Source organism: Rhineura floridana, chromosome 6, assembly GCF_030035675.1.
Source record: "Rhineura floridana isolate rRhiFlo1 chromosome 6, rRhiFlo1.hap2, whole genome shotgun sequence".
Taxonomy (NCBI): Eukaryota; Metazoa; Chordata; class Lepidosauria; order Squamata; family Rhineuridae; genus Rhineura; species Rhineura floridana.
Window position 1 is genome coordinate 38,729,716 of NC_084485.1, and position 18,033 is coordinate 38,747,748.

Genomic DNA, 18,033 nt, shown 5'->3' on the forward strand with positions numbered 1-18,033 from the left:
TGCCTGTCCTGGCATCTTCTGAAGTGGAGTGAAATTTGGTATGTGGTGTTTGCATCTGGAGTCCCATGAGGAGGTTGGTGTTCAAGGAGAAGAAGTGTTAGCAATGCATTCAAGATCCCATTTGTGTGGTGAATAGGAACAGGGGGGAAATCATTCATGTGCATTCATTGTCATGTACATTCTTTAGTAGGTTTCCTATCAAATTTGCACTTCTTGAACCAATACAAGACCAGAAATTCCACTCTCCTTTGAAATTCACACTTTGCCAAATCTTGCAATGCAGTTCTACAGCCAAAGAATGCATGTGATAATGCATATATTAGTGAAAAGCATATGCAAAAAAAAGCATATGCCCTGGGCTCCTGCTGGGAGGTAGGGAGGGATATAAATCAAATAATAAATAATAAAAATGTATATATTATTTAAAATAATGTACAAAGATGCATTCTATATGCAGAAATGTGTGTGTGATGCAAAATTGCGTTAAAATGTGTATATTGTGAGAAATGTGCAGATTCTCATGTGGACTTTTTGTTTCAAAAATTCACAAACAGGCATGAAAGTGGAGCAAACTGAATTTAATGTTGGAAAAATGAGGAATTGAAAGAAACCAAACTGGACAGATTTGCCCATCCGTAATTGTGAAGCCAGGCTGTTTTGTGTAAAGTCCTTCTTTTTTGTGCTGTGCTATTTTCCCATTGTTTCCCATCTCCAGAGTTCCCTTTTATGAGCAATAAGTGTTTGTGACATGAGGCCAGAGAGATACCACCCCATGCCACACATCCTTTCGCCTGACTTGTGGTTTCCCTGTGCAGGGTTTATATATTGGCAGTGGTATATTATGGCTGAGTGTTGAGCTACACCATATTCTAGGCTCCATCATGGCAACGTGGGTAAAGCAACTTTTTATTATTATTATTTCACACACATACACCCTGCTGCTGCCGAAGTCAATTGAAAGGAAAAAATGTAGGTTTGGGGCTGGTGCAAAGTTGCACCATCAGCAATGGCAGGCTGTGGGTTAAAGGGTTATAGGATACAATGTAAGCATGCTTCTCCTCTGTGGCACCCCTGTTCTGCCCATGACTCAGCTTCATTTTAGCTGTTCTTCCAACATATCTTTGCCAGCAGAACAGCTCCACCAACAGTGTTTGATTAGAGTATCGTGGGTGTTCCACTGGTGTGTGTGTGCTTTTTAATATGTTTTTAAACCTACTTTAAAAAAAAATCCTGAGACTAATCCTGTTTTTAACCTTTTTTTAAAAGGAAATATGTTTTGACAGCTTTTAAAAAAAATGTTTTTAAAGATGTTTTGTTTTAATTTTAAAGTATTCTAATGTCTGTTTTTATGATGTTTTAAAGTGTTTTTTAGTGCTTTTGTTTGCCACCCTGGACTCCTGCTGGGAGGAAGGGCAGGATATAAACCAAATAATAAATAAATAAAAATTTTAAAATGAGATGCTGGTACTCATACCTTGATAAAAGCGGTGTAGGTGCCAGCACCCAATAGTTGCCATAGACAGCAAAAAAAGATGTGCCAGTACTTCACACTGGTGGGTACCATCACAAAAGCAGCCCTGGCGGTAGCTGAATCCTATAGCCAGTGAATACAGTATGAGACTGCATCCTAATTTATCCAATTAGCTTTGTGAGAAAAACTTCCCACAAAGCACCTTAAAGAAATATAGAATTGCTTTTAATATGTTTAATATGTTTTCTTTAATAATATGTTCTTAACCCTTTTTTTAAAAAGATGTTTTTAAAGCTTTTTTAAAAAATATTTTTAACATTGTTTTGTTTTAATGTATTTTAAGGTCTTTTTATGATGTTTTGGAGTGTTTTTAGCACTTCTGTTTGCTGCCCTGGGCTCCTGCTGGGAGGAAGGGCAGGATATAAATCAAATAATTAATTAATAAATATACAGCAATCAAAATAGCAATAACAATAAAAACAATAAAATAATAAAAGAGCACAGCTGTATAAAGGTCAATCAACACAGACAGCAGAGAGAAGGGGGCTTGCTGGATTTCCCCAAGGCTGAAGATGTACCATAATTGAGGTGATCCTGTGAAAAGGCTAGGGTGAGCGTGTGTCCTACTTTACAGAGGAAAGTCCTCTATTTGAAAGTGTCCTCTATTTGAGCAACAGTCTGGTCCTAGTCTCCTGTGTTTCCGTTCTTTTTTTTCCCCCGGATCTCAGGATCTTTGACTACTTTAATGGACCGCTGCTTATGCTGATTTTATTTGTGCACATGCTGGCACTTGAATTGGTTTTTACTCCAAGCTGCTTCACATGGTTTCTAAGTAGAAAAGTGGCATATACATTTCATACAAAAAAAGCATAAACGATCCAAAAGGTACTCATATTAATGTTGTTCGGTAAGATAGTCCTTCTGCCTGATTTGGAGGAAAGCAACATTTATTTGATTGACAGTGAACTGATCTGGCCCTGGGGAATAGCTTTAGTTGGGTTTACTGTGTTTTATCTTGGGGCATTAACTCATTTCCTTTCTGTATGTACTCTGCCTCTTATCCTGGTCTTTTGTATCATTATTTCATTATCTATGTTTTAGCAAATTAGAGAAAGTGAATAGCAATAAAAAAATAACTCGGAGAAGGCACCTGAAAGCAGGGGGTGGAGTGTTTCCTAGGGTGAGCACACCTGATCACTTTGGCCACATTTCATCTTGAACACAGGAAGCTGCCTTATACCAAGTCAGACCGCTGGTCCATCTAGTCCAGTATTGTTTACACTGGCTGGCAGTGTCAGGGAGAAATCTTTCCCAGCCCTACCTGGAGATTTCAGGTACTGAACCTAGGACTTTCTGCATTCAAAGCAGATGCTCTGCTGCTGAGCTATGGCCCTTCCCCAGGAATGGGGTGGTTGCTTCCTTGCCTACTATTATATCAGCAAACAGGCTCATCATCCATTTTGATTAACATTTTCTGGCCTTTCAGGAGTACCTTATTAACAGGTACTTTAAAAAAGCAAATGCGCGCACACACACACACACACACACACACACACACACACATTGAATTGAATTGAAACTTTATTTTTACCCCGCCCTTTTTCCAAACTGGAACTCAGGGCGGCTTACAAATAGAACTACATGCAGTTAAAAACATAGAAAAACATACAATTAAAATACAGTTAAACTATGCACAACCTTAAAACTGTAAAAGGCACTTAAAAATCTAAAAACAATTTAAAATAATACAAATAATAATATAAAACAATCAAACAAGCCTTGTAAAGCCCAATCCTAAACACCTTCTATCCCAAAAGCCTGTCGGAATAAAAAAGTCTTTACTTGCCGATGGAAGGATGGCAAGGAGGGGGCCGTTCGTGCCTCCCTAGGAACGGAGTTCCAGAACCTAGGAGCAGCCACCGAGAAGGCCCTATCTTGCATCCCCACCAATCGCACTTGTGAGGATGTTGGGACTGAGAGAAGGGCCTCTGCTGAAGATCTCAGGGCCCGGGCAGGCCCATATAGGGAGATACAATCTGACAAATAGCCTGGACCTGGTCCGTATAGGGCTTTAAAGGTCAAAAACAGCACTTTGAATTGTGACCGGAAAGAAACTGGCAGCCAGTGGAGCTGTTGTACCAAGGGAGTTGTATGGTCCCTGTAACCAGCCCCTGTTAATACTCTGGCTGCAGTTCTCTGTACCAGTTTAAGTTTCCCAACAGTCTTCAAAGGCAGCCCCACGTAGAGTGCGTTACAGTAGTCTAAACGGGATGTAACTAAGGCATGCATCACCATAGTCAAATCAGGCATTTCCAGGAACGGGTGCAGCTGGTGCACTAGTCTTAACTGGGCAAAGACACTGATTAGGTTCACACTTACTTAACATCATCATTGCTGTAGCTCTGGGTCCCTTTCCAGATCACACATTATTTTGAAGTTAAAACATGGCATGATAGATAACCCTTTCAAAATGACATAATTTGGTGTGTCCACTACTTGCCATGATTCCCACTTAGTGTAAAACAAGTGTACACATTTTCTGTACCCCAAAGAAAGACATGGTAGATTTTGGTACAGGAAACATTTTTCTAGTGTGAAAATAGGGAGCATAATTCTTTTTAAAAAGCAGTGCATGAAGAGTTAAGCAAGGCAGTTACATTTCTTGCTTTTCCTGATCACGTAGCTGGTGACCAAAAATAGACCAAGAGCGTTAGCATCACTCATGGCTTGTTGTTAATTGTCCTGTTTTAGATGCAGATGTTTTTTCACTTCCAGAGACGGACTTTTTTTCTTCTCTCTCTCTCTCTTTAGGAGTACAAAATATGCTGCTTTGGCATTTCTGAACCCAGTAAAACTTTGATTTGCAATGCTGAGATAAACATCAAATCCCAGTAAGCAGTTGTCTTTTTGTCTTTCATGAGCTATAAAGTAACAAGACCTCTTTTAAGCAAGAGCATCTGTGAAATCAGGAATTTTCTTTGTTTTCCCAAGAAGAGAGTGTTGTTGTTTTTAAAAAAGTGATTGAATCTTTTCCCTCCTTTTCTGTTTTTTCTCCCTACATACCCTATGTAGAAAAGAAGAAAGAGAAGAAATTAGCATTGGAATTGACAGTTCAGTTGGAAAGCTATTTGGTTAACAGGCCAGCTTTGGTTAATTTGCTGTGATTTTCAGTGACGGTAGAAGACAGGAGTGTCTTTAATCTGCCCCCAATCCTTAAAACACTGGTGCATAAAAAGGAACTATCAGCAGTATGCTTGATCCTCAATGTGGCAATTAAATGCATCTGTACTATTGTGTAGGCCAGCCAGAAAAATACTTGCAGATAAGAGTTAGCTTTTCTGCAAGCGTTTCCATACATGAAAGTTAAAGTGGCTCTTACTTCAACTGCATTTATAATGTGAACATAAAATCTACACATACCAGGATGTAATGTCTGCCTTTGTTTTATCTTCCATTTGAATAATGGGTAAATGTTAACTTCACATGCACATATGTATATTTACACACACATAATAAAAGAGGATCAAACACAATTTAAGTGAACAATCCTATGATGCTCCGTTGAAGACTGGCTGAGGTAGGGATAGAAAGATCTGTCAATTTCGATTCTCTCATTTTCTCATCTCATTGTTAAATTCAGTTCTCCACATTTCTGCAGAAACTTGCATATTTTTAAAAACAAATTTGTGTGGAATTTTTTCAGCATTTTAGTGCTGATTTGTACCAATAAACACATTTTTGTATGCAGTTTTAACTAATGTACATGTTTTTGAAGGAATTTCTCCTATTAAAATGCATTTTTGTAAATGTTTGGCTGGAGAACCAATATTCATTAATATATTCATTTTCACTAATATATTCATTTTTATGCACACTTTCCCCTAATATATGAATTTTTGTAAATATTCTTTGGTTGGAGAACTACATTGCAAAATTTGGATAAGTCTGAATTTCAAAGGATGGCTGTGTTTCGGTTCTCATATTGTTTCAAAAAGTGTGAATGTGATAGATTCATCTTTAAATGTGGACTGAATTGAATTTCTCCCACATCCTTAGGCTGAGGGGGTCTGGATGTTACAAACTCCTCTCCCACATTCAGAGACCTCCCTAGTGTGGCGTTGGAAAGCTCCACTAGCATTGCATGTGTATAGACACTTGAGGAACCATGCAGCGCATTCCTGACTATTTCACCTGCTACAGCTAGTGAACTTGGAGGTATACTGCAGGACCATTGCATTTTTCTATTGTACCTTGAACCCCAAAGAACAAACATTCTCTTGGCTTGTTAGTCAGTAGAGGGCAGCCTATTGTATAGAGTAAAAAAGAGTCCCCGCACTTATAGTGCAAGTCGTTTCTGACTCTTAGGGTGATGTCTTGTGACGTTTACTAGGCAGACCATATATATGGGGTGGGATTGCCAGTTCCTTCCCCGGACTTTCTTTACCCCCCAGCATATGTCGGGTACTCATTTTACCGACCACGGATGGATGGAAGGCTGTGTGGACCTCGACCCCTTTTACCGGAGATTCAACTTCCTCCTTCCATTGGAATCGAACACCGGCTATGAGCAGAGCTTCAGCTGTGTTACCACCGCTGACCACTCTGCACCACAGAGGGTCAGTGTAGAGTAAATTAATGTGTTATACCATGGACATGCATAATAGGGGAAGGGGCTTTGTCAGTGATCTTTAGTGAAGTTTGGTGTGAAAACAGGAGTGTTGCAACTGTGTCCCTGTTTTCATCAGTGAAATGTCAGAGGGTAAGAAAATGGAAGAGAAAGATAAGTGATGGGAGAGGTCTGACTCTACCATTTGGCCAAGTGAGGAGATGCTTCAAGTGACAGACACTGGAGGACAGCACCCGTGCTCTGCACCCGTGATGGGCAATTCCTATCCTCCTGAGCCAGTGCCTTAGTGCTGTTGACACTCCCTGGTTGCTGGCACCCACCAAGCTAGCCTGTTGCAGTCTCAAACAGTAGAAGATGCTGTCCTATCACCAGTTTTGAAGTAAGTTTCATCTGCCTCTCAGGTTAGTTTCAGCTGGAATGGGCTGGTGGCATCATCTTATCCTTTGCCTGGGATTCCTGGGATAACAAATTTCTTGGGTGGGACTTGGGGCATAAGAGATCTAGAAAAATGATGATTGCATCCCCCTTTTATTGCTGTGGGGCTGGTAAAGAAAAAGGCTTTCCCAAAGATGTTTTTAAAGCTTTTCTTAAAAAAATATGTTTTTAAATACATTTTGTTTTAATATGTTTTAAAGTCTGGTTTTTATGCTTTAGAGTGTTTTTAGTGCTTTTGTTTGCCAACCTGGGCTCCTACTGGGAGGAAGGGTGGGATATAAGTCTAATAAATAAATAAATAAATAAAGTAAGTGCCATCAACCAATGACAATAATGGGTGATTGCAGCCTTCCCCAACTTGGTTCCCCCAAGATATTTTGGAGAACAACTCTCATCAGCCCCAACCTGCATGACTGTAGTCCAAAGGCTGATCTGGAGAGCAAAGGTTGGCCAATGTAAAGAGCTGCAGGCCGAGTTAAGGAGGGAATTAGGGCAGAAGTGTAGTGAGACAATTTTCTTTGGGGAGGGCAGAAACAAAAATTGGGCAGGAGCAGAAGGGCTGGGGCATTGGTCACTACAAAAGAGGTTTCTGGAAGGGGAAATTTTTCTTAGTTAATGACAAAAATAAACCCCAATTTGTGCATTTTAATTAGGAACTATGAAGTTTACAAAGAAACAAATCAAAATACAGTATTTTCCACAGGCAAAATAGTTATGTAAACTAAATAACAGTGACTAGGAAGTAAATGTATATTGTGCAAGTCACCCTACCATAATTATCTGAACTATTAAAGTCTAATGTGCTGTGATTTCTCTGAAAACTTGCAGAGGAACTGTTCACTTGAAATTCCTTATTTCCTTACTTTACCCATCTTTTTTTTTTTGCTCACTTACTGCCTTGGGCCAGCCACTAACTCTTGGCCTAACCTATCTCATATGGCTGTTGTGAAAATATAAACTTCCTTCTGAGTAGTCCTGGTTAGGATTTCAGCCTAAGTCCTTGTAATTTTTTATTTCCTTTAACCAGAATGATGCATCTTTTTACTATAAAGCCCCATGCCTCTCCGCAAAAAAAGTAGTACAACTTCAGAGCTTCAACAGAATCTTAATCTGGTCTGAGTACTACAATTTGATTTACCTGGGAGTAAGTCCCATTAAATATGAAGAGGCTTCTGAGTACACATGTATACATTGTATTGCACAGTGTACAGTGTGCTGTATAGTTAACTATGCAGTGAATTTTTAATCAGTGCCCAGGTGTGTATTCACAGGGGGGTGCTCTGGGATTCCGTCCCATTACTTTTGTGGCAGGCAGTCCGATCCCGGGGTCCCTCTGCCTCTACAGCCAGAGCCAATCAGTTAAATCAATCTTCCATCACTGCCACTGACAAAAGGGTGGGTAGAGGCACCGGAGCTTACATAAGCCCAGCTGTCCCCTTCTGTTGATGCATTCACACCACACATGCCTCGCTTGCTTGTGTGCTATGCTGCTCAGCTATCTGTGTGGTGGGAACTGACTGTGCCAGAGGGAAGGGGAGGCGGAACTGGCTGCATACATGCAGTGCGGGCTCACAGGTTGGTGGTGCACAGATAAGCCATTCATTTTAAAATTAATAAATAATTCCTCTCTTGGTTCTTTGCAACCCCCCCCGGATGACTTCCTGACCCCAGGTTGGGAACCATTGCCCTAGAGCAGCCTTTCCCAACTAGTGGGCCACCAGATGTTGTTGGACCACAATTCCTATCTCTCCTGACCATTGGCAATGCTGGCTGAGGCTGATGGGAGTTGTGGTCCAACAACACCTGGTGGCCCACTAGTTGGGAAAGGCTGTCCTAGAATATTGAAGGAACTGGCTGAAGAACTCTCAGAACCACAGTCTATTATATTTGCAAAATCGTGGAGGATGGGTGAAGTGTCGGATGATTGGAGAAGGGCTAATGGTGTCCCTATCTTAAAAAAGGAGGAACCTCAGAACTATAGACCAGTCACCCTGACATCGATCCCTGGGGAAATTCTGGAGCAGCTTCTAAAGCAGTCAATCTGTAAGCACCTTGAAAACAACGCAGTGATTACTAAAAGCCAGCATGGATTTATCAAGAACAAATCCTGCCAGACTAATCTTATCTCATTTTTTGATTGGGTAACCTCCCTGGTAGACTGTGGCAATGCTGTGGACATAATATATCTCAACTTTAGCAAAGCTTTTGACAAACTGCCCCATGATATTCTGATTAGCAAGCTAAATGTGGGCTGGATGGAACAACTATCAGGTAGATCCACAATTGGCTGCAGAATTGGACTCAAAGAGTGTTTATCAATGGTTCCTTCTCAAATTGGGGGGAGGTAATGAGCAGGGTACCACAGAGCTCGGTCCTGGGCCCAGTGGTCTTCAACATTTTAATGAATGACTTGGATGAGGATGTGCAAGGAATGCTTATCAGATTTGCAGGTGATACAAAAATGAGAGGGATAGCTAATACCCTGGAGGACAGAAATAAAAACAAAATTCAAAGTGATCTTGATAGGCTGAAGCATTGGGCTGAAAACAACAGAATGAAATTTAACAGGGTTAAGTGTAAAGTTCTGCACCTAGGAAAAAGAAACCAAATGCACAGTTATAAGATGCAGATACTTGGCTCAGCAATACTACATGTGAGAAGGATCTTGAGATTGTTGTTGATCACAAGCTGAATATAAGCCAACATTGCAATGTGGCTGCAAAACAGACCAATGCTATTTTAGACTGCATTAACAGTTAAAGTATAGTTTCCAAATCACATGAAGTGTTGTTGTTGTTGTTATGTGCTTTCAAGTCAATTACGACTTATGGGAACCCTATGAATCAGCGACCTCCAATAGCGTCGAACCACCATGTACGAAGTATGAAGTATTAGCTCCCCTCTATTCAGCACTGGTTAGGCCTCATCTTGAATACTGCATCTAGTTTTGAACATCACATTTTAAGAAGGATAATAATAATAATAATAATAATAATAATAATAATGAAGGATGCAGACAAACTGGAATGGGTTCAGAGAATGGCAATGAGGTTGATCAGGGGACTGGAAACAAAGCCCTGAGGGCAGATATGATAGCACTCTTCAAGTACTTGAAAAGTGGTCACACACAGGAGGGCCAGGGTCTCTTCTCGCTCATCCCAGAGTGTAGGACACGGAATAATGGGCTCAAGTTGCAGGAAGCCAGATTTCAACTGAACATCAGAAAAAACTTCAAAACTGTTAGAGCAGTACGACAATGGAACCAATGACTTAGGGAGGTGGTGGGCTGTCTGACACTGGAGGCATTCAAGAGGCAGCTGGACAGCCACCTATCGGGTATGCTTTAATTTGGATTCCTGCATTGAGCAGGGGGTTGGACTTGATGGCCTTATAGGCCCCCTCCAACTCTACTGTTCTATGATTCTACAAAGTTTGTTTTTCTGTGACACCTGTAAGGTGTCAACACATATGTCAAAGTTGAGAATGAATTTTCACACACAGCTATAGAAGCACCAAAGGTGAGTCCTGCAGCATACAAAGGATACATGTGTGGAAAGGCTTCCTGGTACAGGTGTAATGTTTTAGTAAGCTCATGAACTTTGAGTTCAGTTCTCCTCAGGCACCTGCTTCCTGGAACTAACTACTCTGGTCTCCATTGCCATGTCAGGAAAACAATTAAGAAAAGTTTCATTTTAAAAATTAAATCAGTACCTATAAACATCACTTTTCATCAGGCAATGCTTGACAGCATGTCACATAGGAACTATACATCTCTCCGAACTACAGGTGCTAGAACCAACTGTACAAGTACACAATCTTTGTTCTACAGAAAAGTTAGCCAGTTAGACGCTAACAGTTCTACAGTTAGCCAGTCAGCTAAGTGTGGATATTAACTCAAATACATTTTGGCGTACTGTGCTATTAATTCACTTAGGCTCCAATCATATGCACACTTACCTGAGAGTAAGTACCACTGAAATTTCAGTATGGCTCCTTGTTTAATATTGTAGCCATCTAAAGAAGAAATCCCAGAAGAGGAGGAAGACTACTGAAAAACCTGCCACCCAGACCTTCTGCTATCTACAGTAATGGGACTTATCTGAATGGGGAGGAGTAAGAGGAGAAGGAAGAGCATGCCTGCAAACCACTAGGTAATACTACCCAATTTGCATTTTACCGATTCTACAGCTAGAGTATCAGTCCAGGAATCCTTTCGGGAGGAAGGCAAGGGATTTAAATAAATAAATAAATCAGCTTTAAAGACTGCCATGTTTTTCTTTAGTCCTACTCTGTACCTTGGTGTCTAAATACAAGAGAGGACCGGTTTCCTGAATCTTTTATAGTTGTGGAAAAGAATATGAAAGGTGCAGGAGTCCTGTTCTCTTTCGCATCTGGTCATTCTTCTCAGAAGAGTTCTGTAATTTCAGATCAATGGAAGAGACATATTCAAATAACTCTGTTTTCAAAGAAAGAGGTTGCTTCCTTGCTTGCAATCGTTTCTTTGTCTCAGCATGTCTTGCTGCCACCTGAGGTGTTGCTGCTGCTATTGTTGTTGTTGTTTAACATTAGATACAATCTCTCAGCAGATGCTGGGAGCCAGGGGGGCAATCCCCACATTCTCTCAGAGCCTTCTACACTAATATGCCCTGCACCCACCAAGTTGGCTGTTGCTCCCAGTTGTGATGGAATATGTTGTACCATCCTCACTGTTGAAGTATGATTTGATTGCCAGTCCAGTTGGATTCTACATGTGGAATGGGAGGGTCCCATCTTGTCCTTTTGTGTCAGACTTGGGCCGGTCCTGGATTTCTTGTTGTTTACTTATTTATTGTTGCTTAACCTTCACTTTGAAGAGCTCAAATGTTTTCAAACTGTTTTAATATTTGGGAGTTGATTCTTGTTACATGATTGGGGGGTTGATCTGGACAATGTCTTTGGGTCCCCTTCAAGGATCTGTAGTGAAAGAACCTGCTAAACTAGCTAAGCCAGTTTCTTTGTTAAATTAATGGGCCTAACTGAAGCTGTTAAGCACCCTATTTACATGTCTAAAGAGTTGGTCACTAACAGATGTGGTGACATAGGGATAACTGGCTGGTGAAGCTCTTTCAGGAGGGGGTAGGCCACCTCTTCTCGGGGTCAGAAGTTAGCCTTGCCTAATCTAGTCTGGTCTGGAGCTGGAAAGAGACAGAGGTTTGACCTCTCATTGTGCTGAATCCAAAGTAATAGCTCTGGGGATTCCCCTAGAAACTTAAAGGAGAAGCAAGATCTATTGGAGTGCTGATACTGTGAGGCTTCCATCTTATGCTCAGCTCATATATATGTGTAAATTGTTGTTGTTGTTATGTGCACGACTTATGGCGACCCTATGAATCAGTGACCTCCAAGAGCATCTGTCATTAACCATCCTGTTCAGATCTTGTAAGTTCAGGTCTGTGACTACCTTTATGGAATCAATCCATCTCTTGTTGGGCCTTCCCTTTTTCTACTCCCTGCTGTTTTTCCCAGCATTATTGTCTTTTCTAGTGAATCATGTCTTCTCATAATGTGTCCAAAGTATAACGTCAGTTTCATCATTTTAGCTTTTAGTGATAGTTCTGGTTTAACTGTTCTAACACCCAATTGTTTGTCTTTTTTGCAGACTATGGTATTCATGGTCTGAATGATCCTGACTTTAGTGTTCAGTGATATATCTTTGCATTTGAGGACCTTTTCTAGTTCTCTCAGAGCTGCTCTCCCCAGTCCTAGCCTTCTTCTGCTATGTGTAAATAAAACCATATATTCTAACGGCAACACAGTCTTCACTGAACTTCATTCCAAGGAAACCACACCCTGGATAAGTGTTGGGACCACTGAAGACTCTCACTGCTCAGAGATTGGGGTGTGCACAACATCCTAATAAAGGTATTGTTTTGTGAACCTTGTGAAGGGTAACTTAGGAACATTAGCAAAAGTTAAGAAATGCTTAGGTCCATATGTATTCATGCAAAACCTTAACTTCTCCCAGGCATTTTAGCATGTGTTTTAAATTGTTTTAAATTTTTAAATTGTGTTTTAAATTGTTTTTAAAAGATGTGTTTTTAAATTTGTATATTTGTTTTAATGTTTTTAGTTACTGTAAACCGCACAGAGAGCTTCGGCTATGGGGCGGTATATAAGTACAATAAATAAACAATAAATAAATAAACTGTCTTTCAGCTTCTATTATGGCTTAACCTTTAAAACAGTAACAATCTTGGTGAATTTGTAGCATCAACTTTTAACAAACAGAAAGTCTTATGTTATTCTCTCCTGCATGCCCCCTCACCCCCAGTTCCATGATCATGACTGTTTTCCAGTTGTTGCAGACTGAATAGCCATTTTGCCACTGGCTACTATAATGCTAAATTCACAGGCTCACTTTAAGAACTAGCAAACTCCTAATTAAATTATCACCACTTGGCATGCCTCCTCCTTTAGGCAATTGCTTGTTGTGATTGGAGACAATGATCTGTGATAACTGATCCATAAAGACCATTCCAAACATTTGAGTTATGAAGCGGTACCTGCAATTATCTTGCAGAAAGCACATGTGAACTCAATCTAAGCATGGAAGGCTTGATTGCAGTGTGTTAGGGGCAGCCAGAGTTTACCAGCATCATATGATACTATCCAGGCAAGTGGGGGAGTTCCATCGGCATAACACAATGCCCATGCCTGCAAGAAGTTGATAGAACAGGATACATATTTCCAAAGAATTAAAGGCAGAAAGCTCATGGCATAGCAGCAGTAACAGCAACAACAGTAATAGAAATGCTGGTGCTGATGGGTTGGAACCAGAGTACTGTGAGTGGAGTTCTAATCATGGAATTGGGTACTGTCAGGACTATGCTTCCCCCTGCAGCCCCAAAAAATCTTCTCCAGAGGGTTGGGGGACCCTCCAGTACAGTATAGGGAACACGCTGGTGAAGCAGACCCCACCCTTGCTGGTCAACTTTGACAGGGGACAACGGCTACCCACCTGATGTCATCATGACATTATATGATAGCCACATCCATTTGTCAAAGTTATATCTGCAGCGTGGGGGAAAATAAAAATGTGGCCCCTTGGGCCCCCACCTCTGCTGCAGGAGGAACTCAGCAAAAACAAACAAATATACACACAAACAAAAGATGGGATGTAACTGAATTATTGTTGTTGTTGTTGTTGTTGACTGGCAGTCAATCTCCAGGCTTTCAGAAAGAGAATATTCCCAGTCTTACCTGGAGATGCCGGGACTTGGATCTGTGATCTTCTGCACCCAAAGCAGATGCTGTGCCACTGAGCTACAGCCCTTCCTAGTCATGGAAGTCTCCATTAGATCCACACCCCTTCAACAAATGGAAGGACTCATTTTGGTTTTAGATCCAACCCATAGCACTTTAGTGCAGACTGTCAAGATGCTGTTGGACTCCATCAGCCCTAACCAGCACAGCCAAATGAAAGAATGATGGGAACTGTAGTTCAGCAACATGTGAAAGACACTACATTGGCTACCCCTGCTTTAGAGTGTTCAGAGTGCTTCATGTACTTCCAAGTGGTCCTTACGGCAACCCTGAAAGGTAGGTCAATATTACTGTCTGTGTATTGCAGGTGGGAAGCTGAACTAAGAGATAGTTGTCTGCCTATGAACAGTTACTGGCTTTTCATTGAGGTAAGATTGGAAACAGGACCAACTACACTATACTTAGTCTATACCTTACTATTCTTTGACAATTCCATAGGAAAGGGAAAAGTAGTCCCTGATTTTAAGTCACATGAGGAAAACAATGTCCATGAATAATACATGTCCTACATGAGTCCTATCTAATAACTTTAAATAAGATTAGAAATAATTGTATACCACATACTATGTGTGTCTGAAATATCTCAGCCAGTTTTCCTAAGTTTTGCATCTTGATTTTTAAAAAAATGAGAGAGGAGAAGAGGGGAGGAAGATGGCTATTTCTTTTAATCTACAGACAAAAAGGAGCCACTTTTACATCTGAAAATCAGCTTATTATTGATTGTATTCTTGTTAATATTCATGAAGCTCTATCACAGGACTGGAGATTTTAACACAGTGCCCCACACTCTAAATCAATTCCCATTGATTTCAATCGGCTTCTCCCATCCAAGCATCGACCTTCCCCCCTCCCTTAGAAACACACTCCCAAGGTCCTTTCAAGCACACTTGCAGCATAATGAGCTCAGAGGGACCATACAAGGTTCAGAGTTGGCAGTTTGCTTGCTCCGGCAGCTGATGGGTGGGTGCTACTCTCTAGCAATACCAGGGTGGATGCATAGAAAAGTCTCACCCAAAACAAACTCAATTTTTCTTTGTTTTTCTTTAAAGGTCTCAAAGCAGGTATGGCCATTAAACAGCATCCTTTGATTTCATCATATTACTAGGAGCTGAAACAGTAAGAACAAGGTTCTTGTTCTATCACCCTACCTGACTTTCCATCTTAAAGATCCTATTGACTCCAACTTAAAACCATAGAAAGTTGTCTTTGATGGAGTCACTTGGTGCATGTCAAACCATTGCTCAGTGGTGGGGAATCTGCAGACCTCCAAATGTTGTGTGACTCCAGCCACTATCAGTCCCAGCCAACATGGTGAGATGTAGTCCAGCAACATGTGGAAACCCACAATTACCCATCCCTGATCCAGCTCATTATTGTGTGCATTAGACTCCATCTCCCACCAACCTGGCCAGTGGACAAACTGAAGGGAGTTAGAGTCCAACAACATCTGGAGGCAACCATATTGCCTATGCCTAGTTTACAATAACTGGCAATGACTCGCTAGGATTTCAGACGTGGGTCTTTCTCAGTTGTCCATGGAGATGCTGGGGATTTAACCTGGGATCTTTCATATGTAAAGTATGTGCACTACCACTGAACTACAGCCCTTCCCCAAAGGGCCAATGAAGAATTTGCTGTTTTCTTCACCCAATTTGGAATTTCCCTTATTTAAACTGAAAGTGATTCTGATACACAGTGCTTTTGATCCTTATTTGACTGTCTTTTCATAAAGTGACTGGTTTTCTTGCCTTCTGTTTTCCCTTTCTGGAGATCCTTCCTGTGTCCAAATGGACAACTCCTATCTTTTTTTGCAATCAGAGAAGGCCAGACACGGCTGCACTCAGTGGGAGGAAGGCTCTGTAATTAAGTAGATCCTTTGCTGTTTACGAAAACACTTATAAATACACAGGCAGACTAAAAGGTCAGTTTCAAATACTAAATTTAATTAAATATGAGGTGGGGTGATGACAGGAAAGGGGTTGGTATGAAGCATCGTGGACAGGATGTAACCACTGTGCAATGAATGGCGTCTTGATCATCTTTGCGAAATGGTGCCAATATAAGAAGAAAGATTTGTACAAGAAATTGCTTCTATACAACATTTCTCTGCTACACCAATAGTTTTAGTCCAAAGCCTATGCTTTACAAATCAAGTTAAAATATCCTTTTATAATGGCAGGGCAAGACGATGTTGGGAGGGGGAACCTATTGTTTAGCATTTGTGAGGATCTTAGTTTGGTTTTATTGCTTTTACAAATATTAACAAGTTATTTGGATTCTCTCAGAAAAGATAGCAAATTTTGTGAGATGTACAGGCAAACATTATCCAACACATTACATTTGCCACCAGATTTCACCTGCGGAAAAATGGAGTGAATTTGCAGGTAAAATATTTGTCAGAATTAGGGATGAATGAATCTGTCAGTTTTGGTTTCTCTCAGTTTATCATTTTCTAATGTTTGGTTTACCCTATTTCTGCATCACTGCATTTATAAAAAGAAAAGCCTGCATGAAAATATATATGCATTTTCATATGAATCCCTCCCAATGTAGTAATATTTGCATGTAATTTTTTCATAATATACATAACGGGTTGTATTCAATGTAGTGCTAAGGAAATTTATTTCTCCTTGCGCAATGGAACAATCTCCCCCTTTCCTCCTCTGTTACACCTCCTAAATTTGTTCTGGGAGTTTTCCAAAGCCTCCAGAGCAGATTTGGGGACAGCACAGCATGTACACAAGGGAAGGGGAGAACCCCATTACACTAGCACAAAATGTTAGTTGAATACTGCCCAATTTTTGCAATAACTTTTTCCTAATGCATTTTATATGTTATTTTCACTAATATGCATATCGTTATGCATGCTTTCCCCAAATGTACACTCTTTTTTTTGTATTTTTTGGCTGGAGAATTGCACTGCAAAATTTGGAGATGTGAAAATATCAAAGGATAGGAATATAGGAAGCTGCCTTACTGTATATTGAGTCAGAATGGTTCATCTGCCTCAGTATTGTCCGCACGGACTGGCAACAGCTCTCCAGAGTTTCAGATATTCCCGGCCTTACCTACAGATGCTGGGGAATGAACCTAGGATCTTTTGCATGCACAGCAGATGGTCTGTCACAGCGCTATGACCTTTTCTCTTGCTGTGTTTCAGTTCACACATTGTTTCAGAATTGTGTCGTGAAGATCTGGAATACTGCGTTCAGTTCTGGGCACCTCATTTTAAGAAAGATATAGACAAGTTAGAGAGGGTTCAGAAGAGGGCGACAAGGATGATAGCCGGTATGGAGAACAAGTCTTATGAGGAAAGGTTGAAGGAACTTGGCATGTTCAGTCTGGTGAAGAGAAGGCTGAGGGGTGACATGATTGCACTCTTTAAGTACCTGAAGGGCTGTCACATAGAGGAGGGTACAGATTTGTTCTCTGCTGCCCCAGAGGGTAGGACTAGGTCTAATGGTTTTAAGTTGCAGGAGCGTAGATTCAGATTGGACATTAGAAGGAACTTCTTGACAGTAATGACAATGGAACCGACTGCCTAGGGAGGTGGTGGGATCCCCTTCGCTGGATGTTTTCAAGCAGAGGCTGGACAGCTATCTGCGGGAGATGCTCTAGCTGTGGATTTCCCGCTGTGAGCAGGGGGTTGGACTCGATGGCCTACAAGGCCCCTTCCAGCTCTATGATTCTATGATTCTATGAAGATGAGCCCATCCTTTCATTCACTGCCTGTGTGCACACAGTTCATCACACTGGATCAGGCCTGTGCACAGCTGATGCCTCCCAGAGAGATGGTCAGTGCTGTCCACTGATATAGCAGTATCAATCCCCTGTTTGAGCAGCAGAAGAAAGAATCTAGGCAATGTCAGTACTGATCCCCATAGTTAAAGCTGATTGTGCTAACCTTTCATTCATCAAGGTGCATGTCAAAAATCACGAGTGCTTCAACATATTAAGCTGTTTTGGAAGCAGAAACATTTGGCAACCCTTTCAATGTTATCTTTTTAGACTCAGAAATGGCATGCACAACAATTTAAAAAAATGTAAACTGTGGAGAAGCCTATGATTTTACCATTATCTGAGAACAGAACAAAATGATCAGTGATGAGGAAGGGGAAAAGCTAGCATTCCACTGTGTTATTTGTTGGAAGCAGCATATGTCATTTTCCTGAGGTTGTCATCTTTGTTCATTTATTCA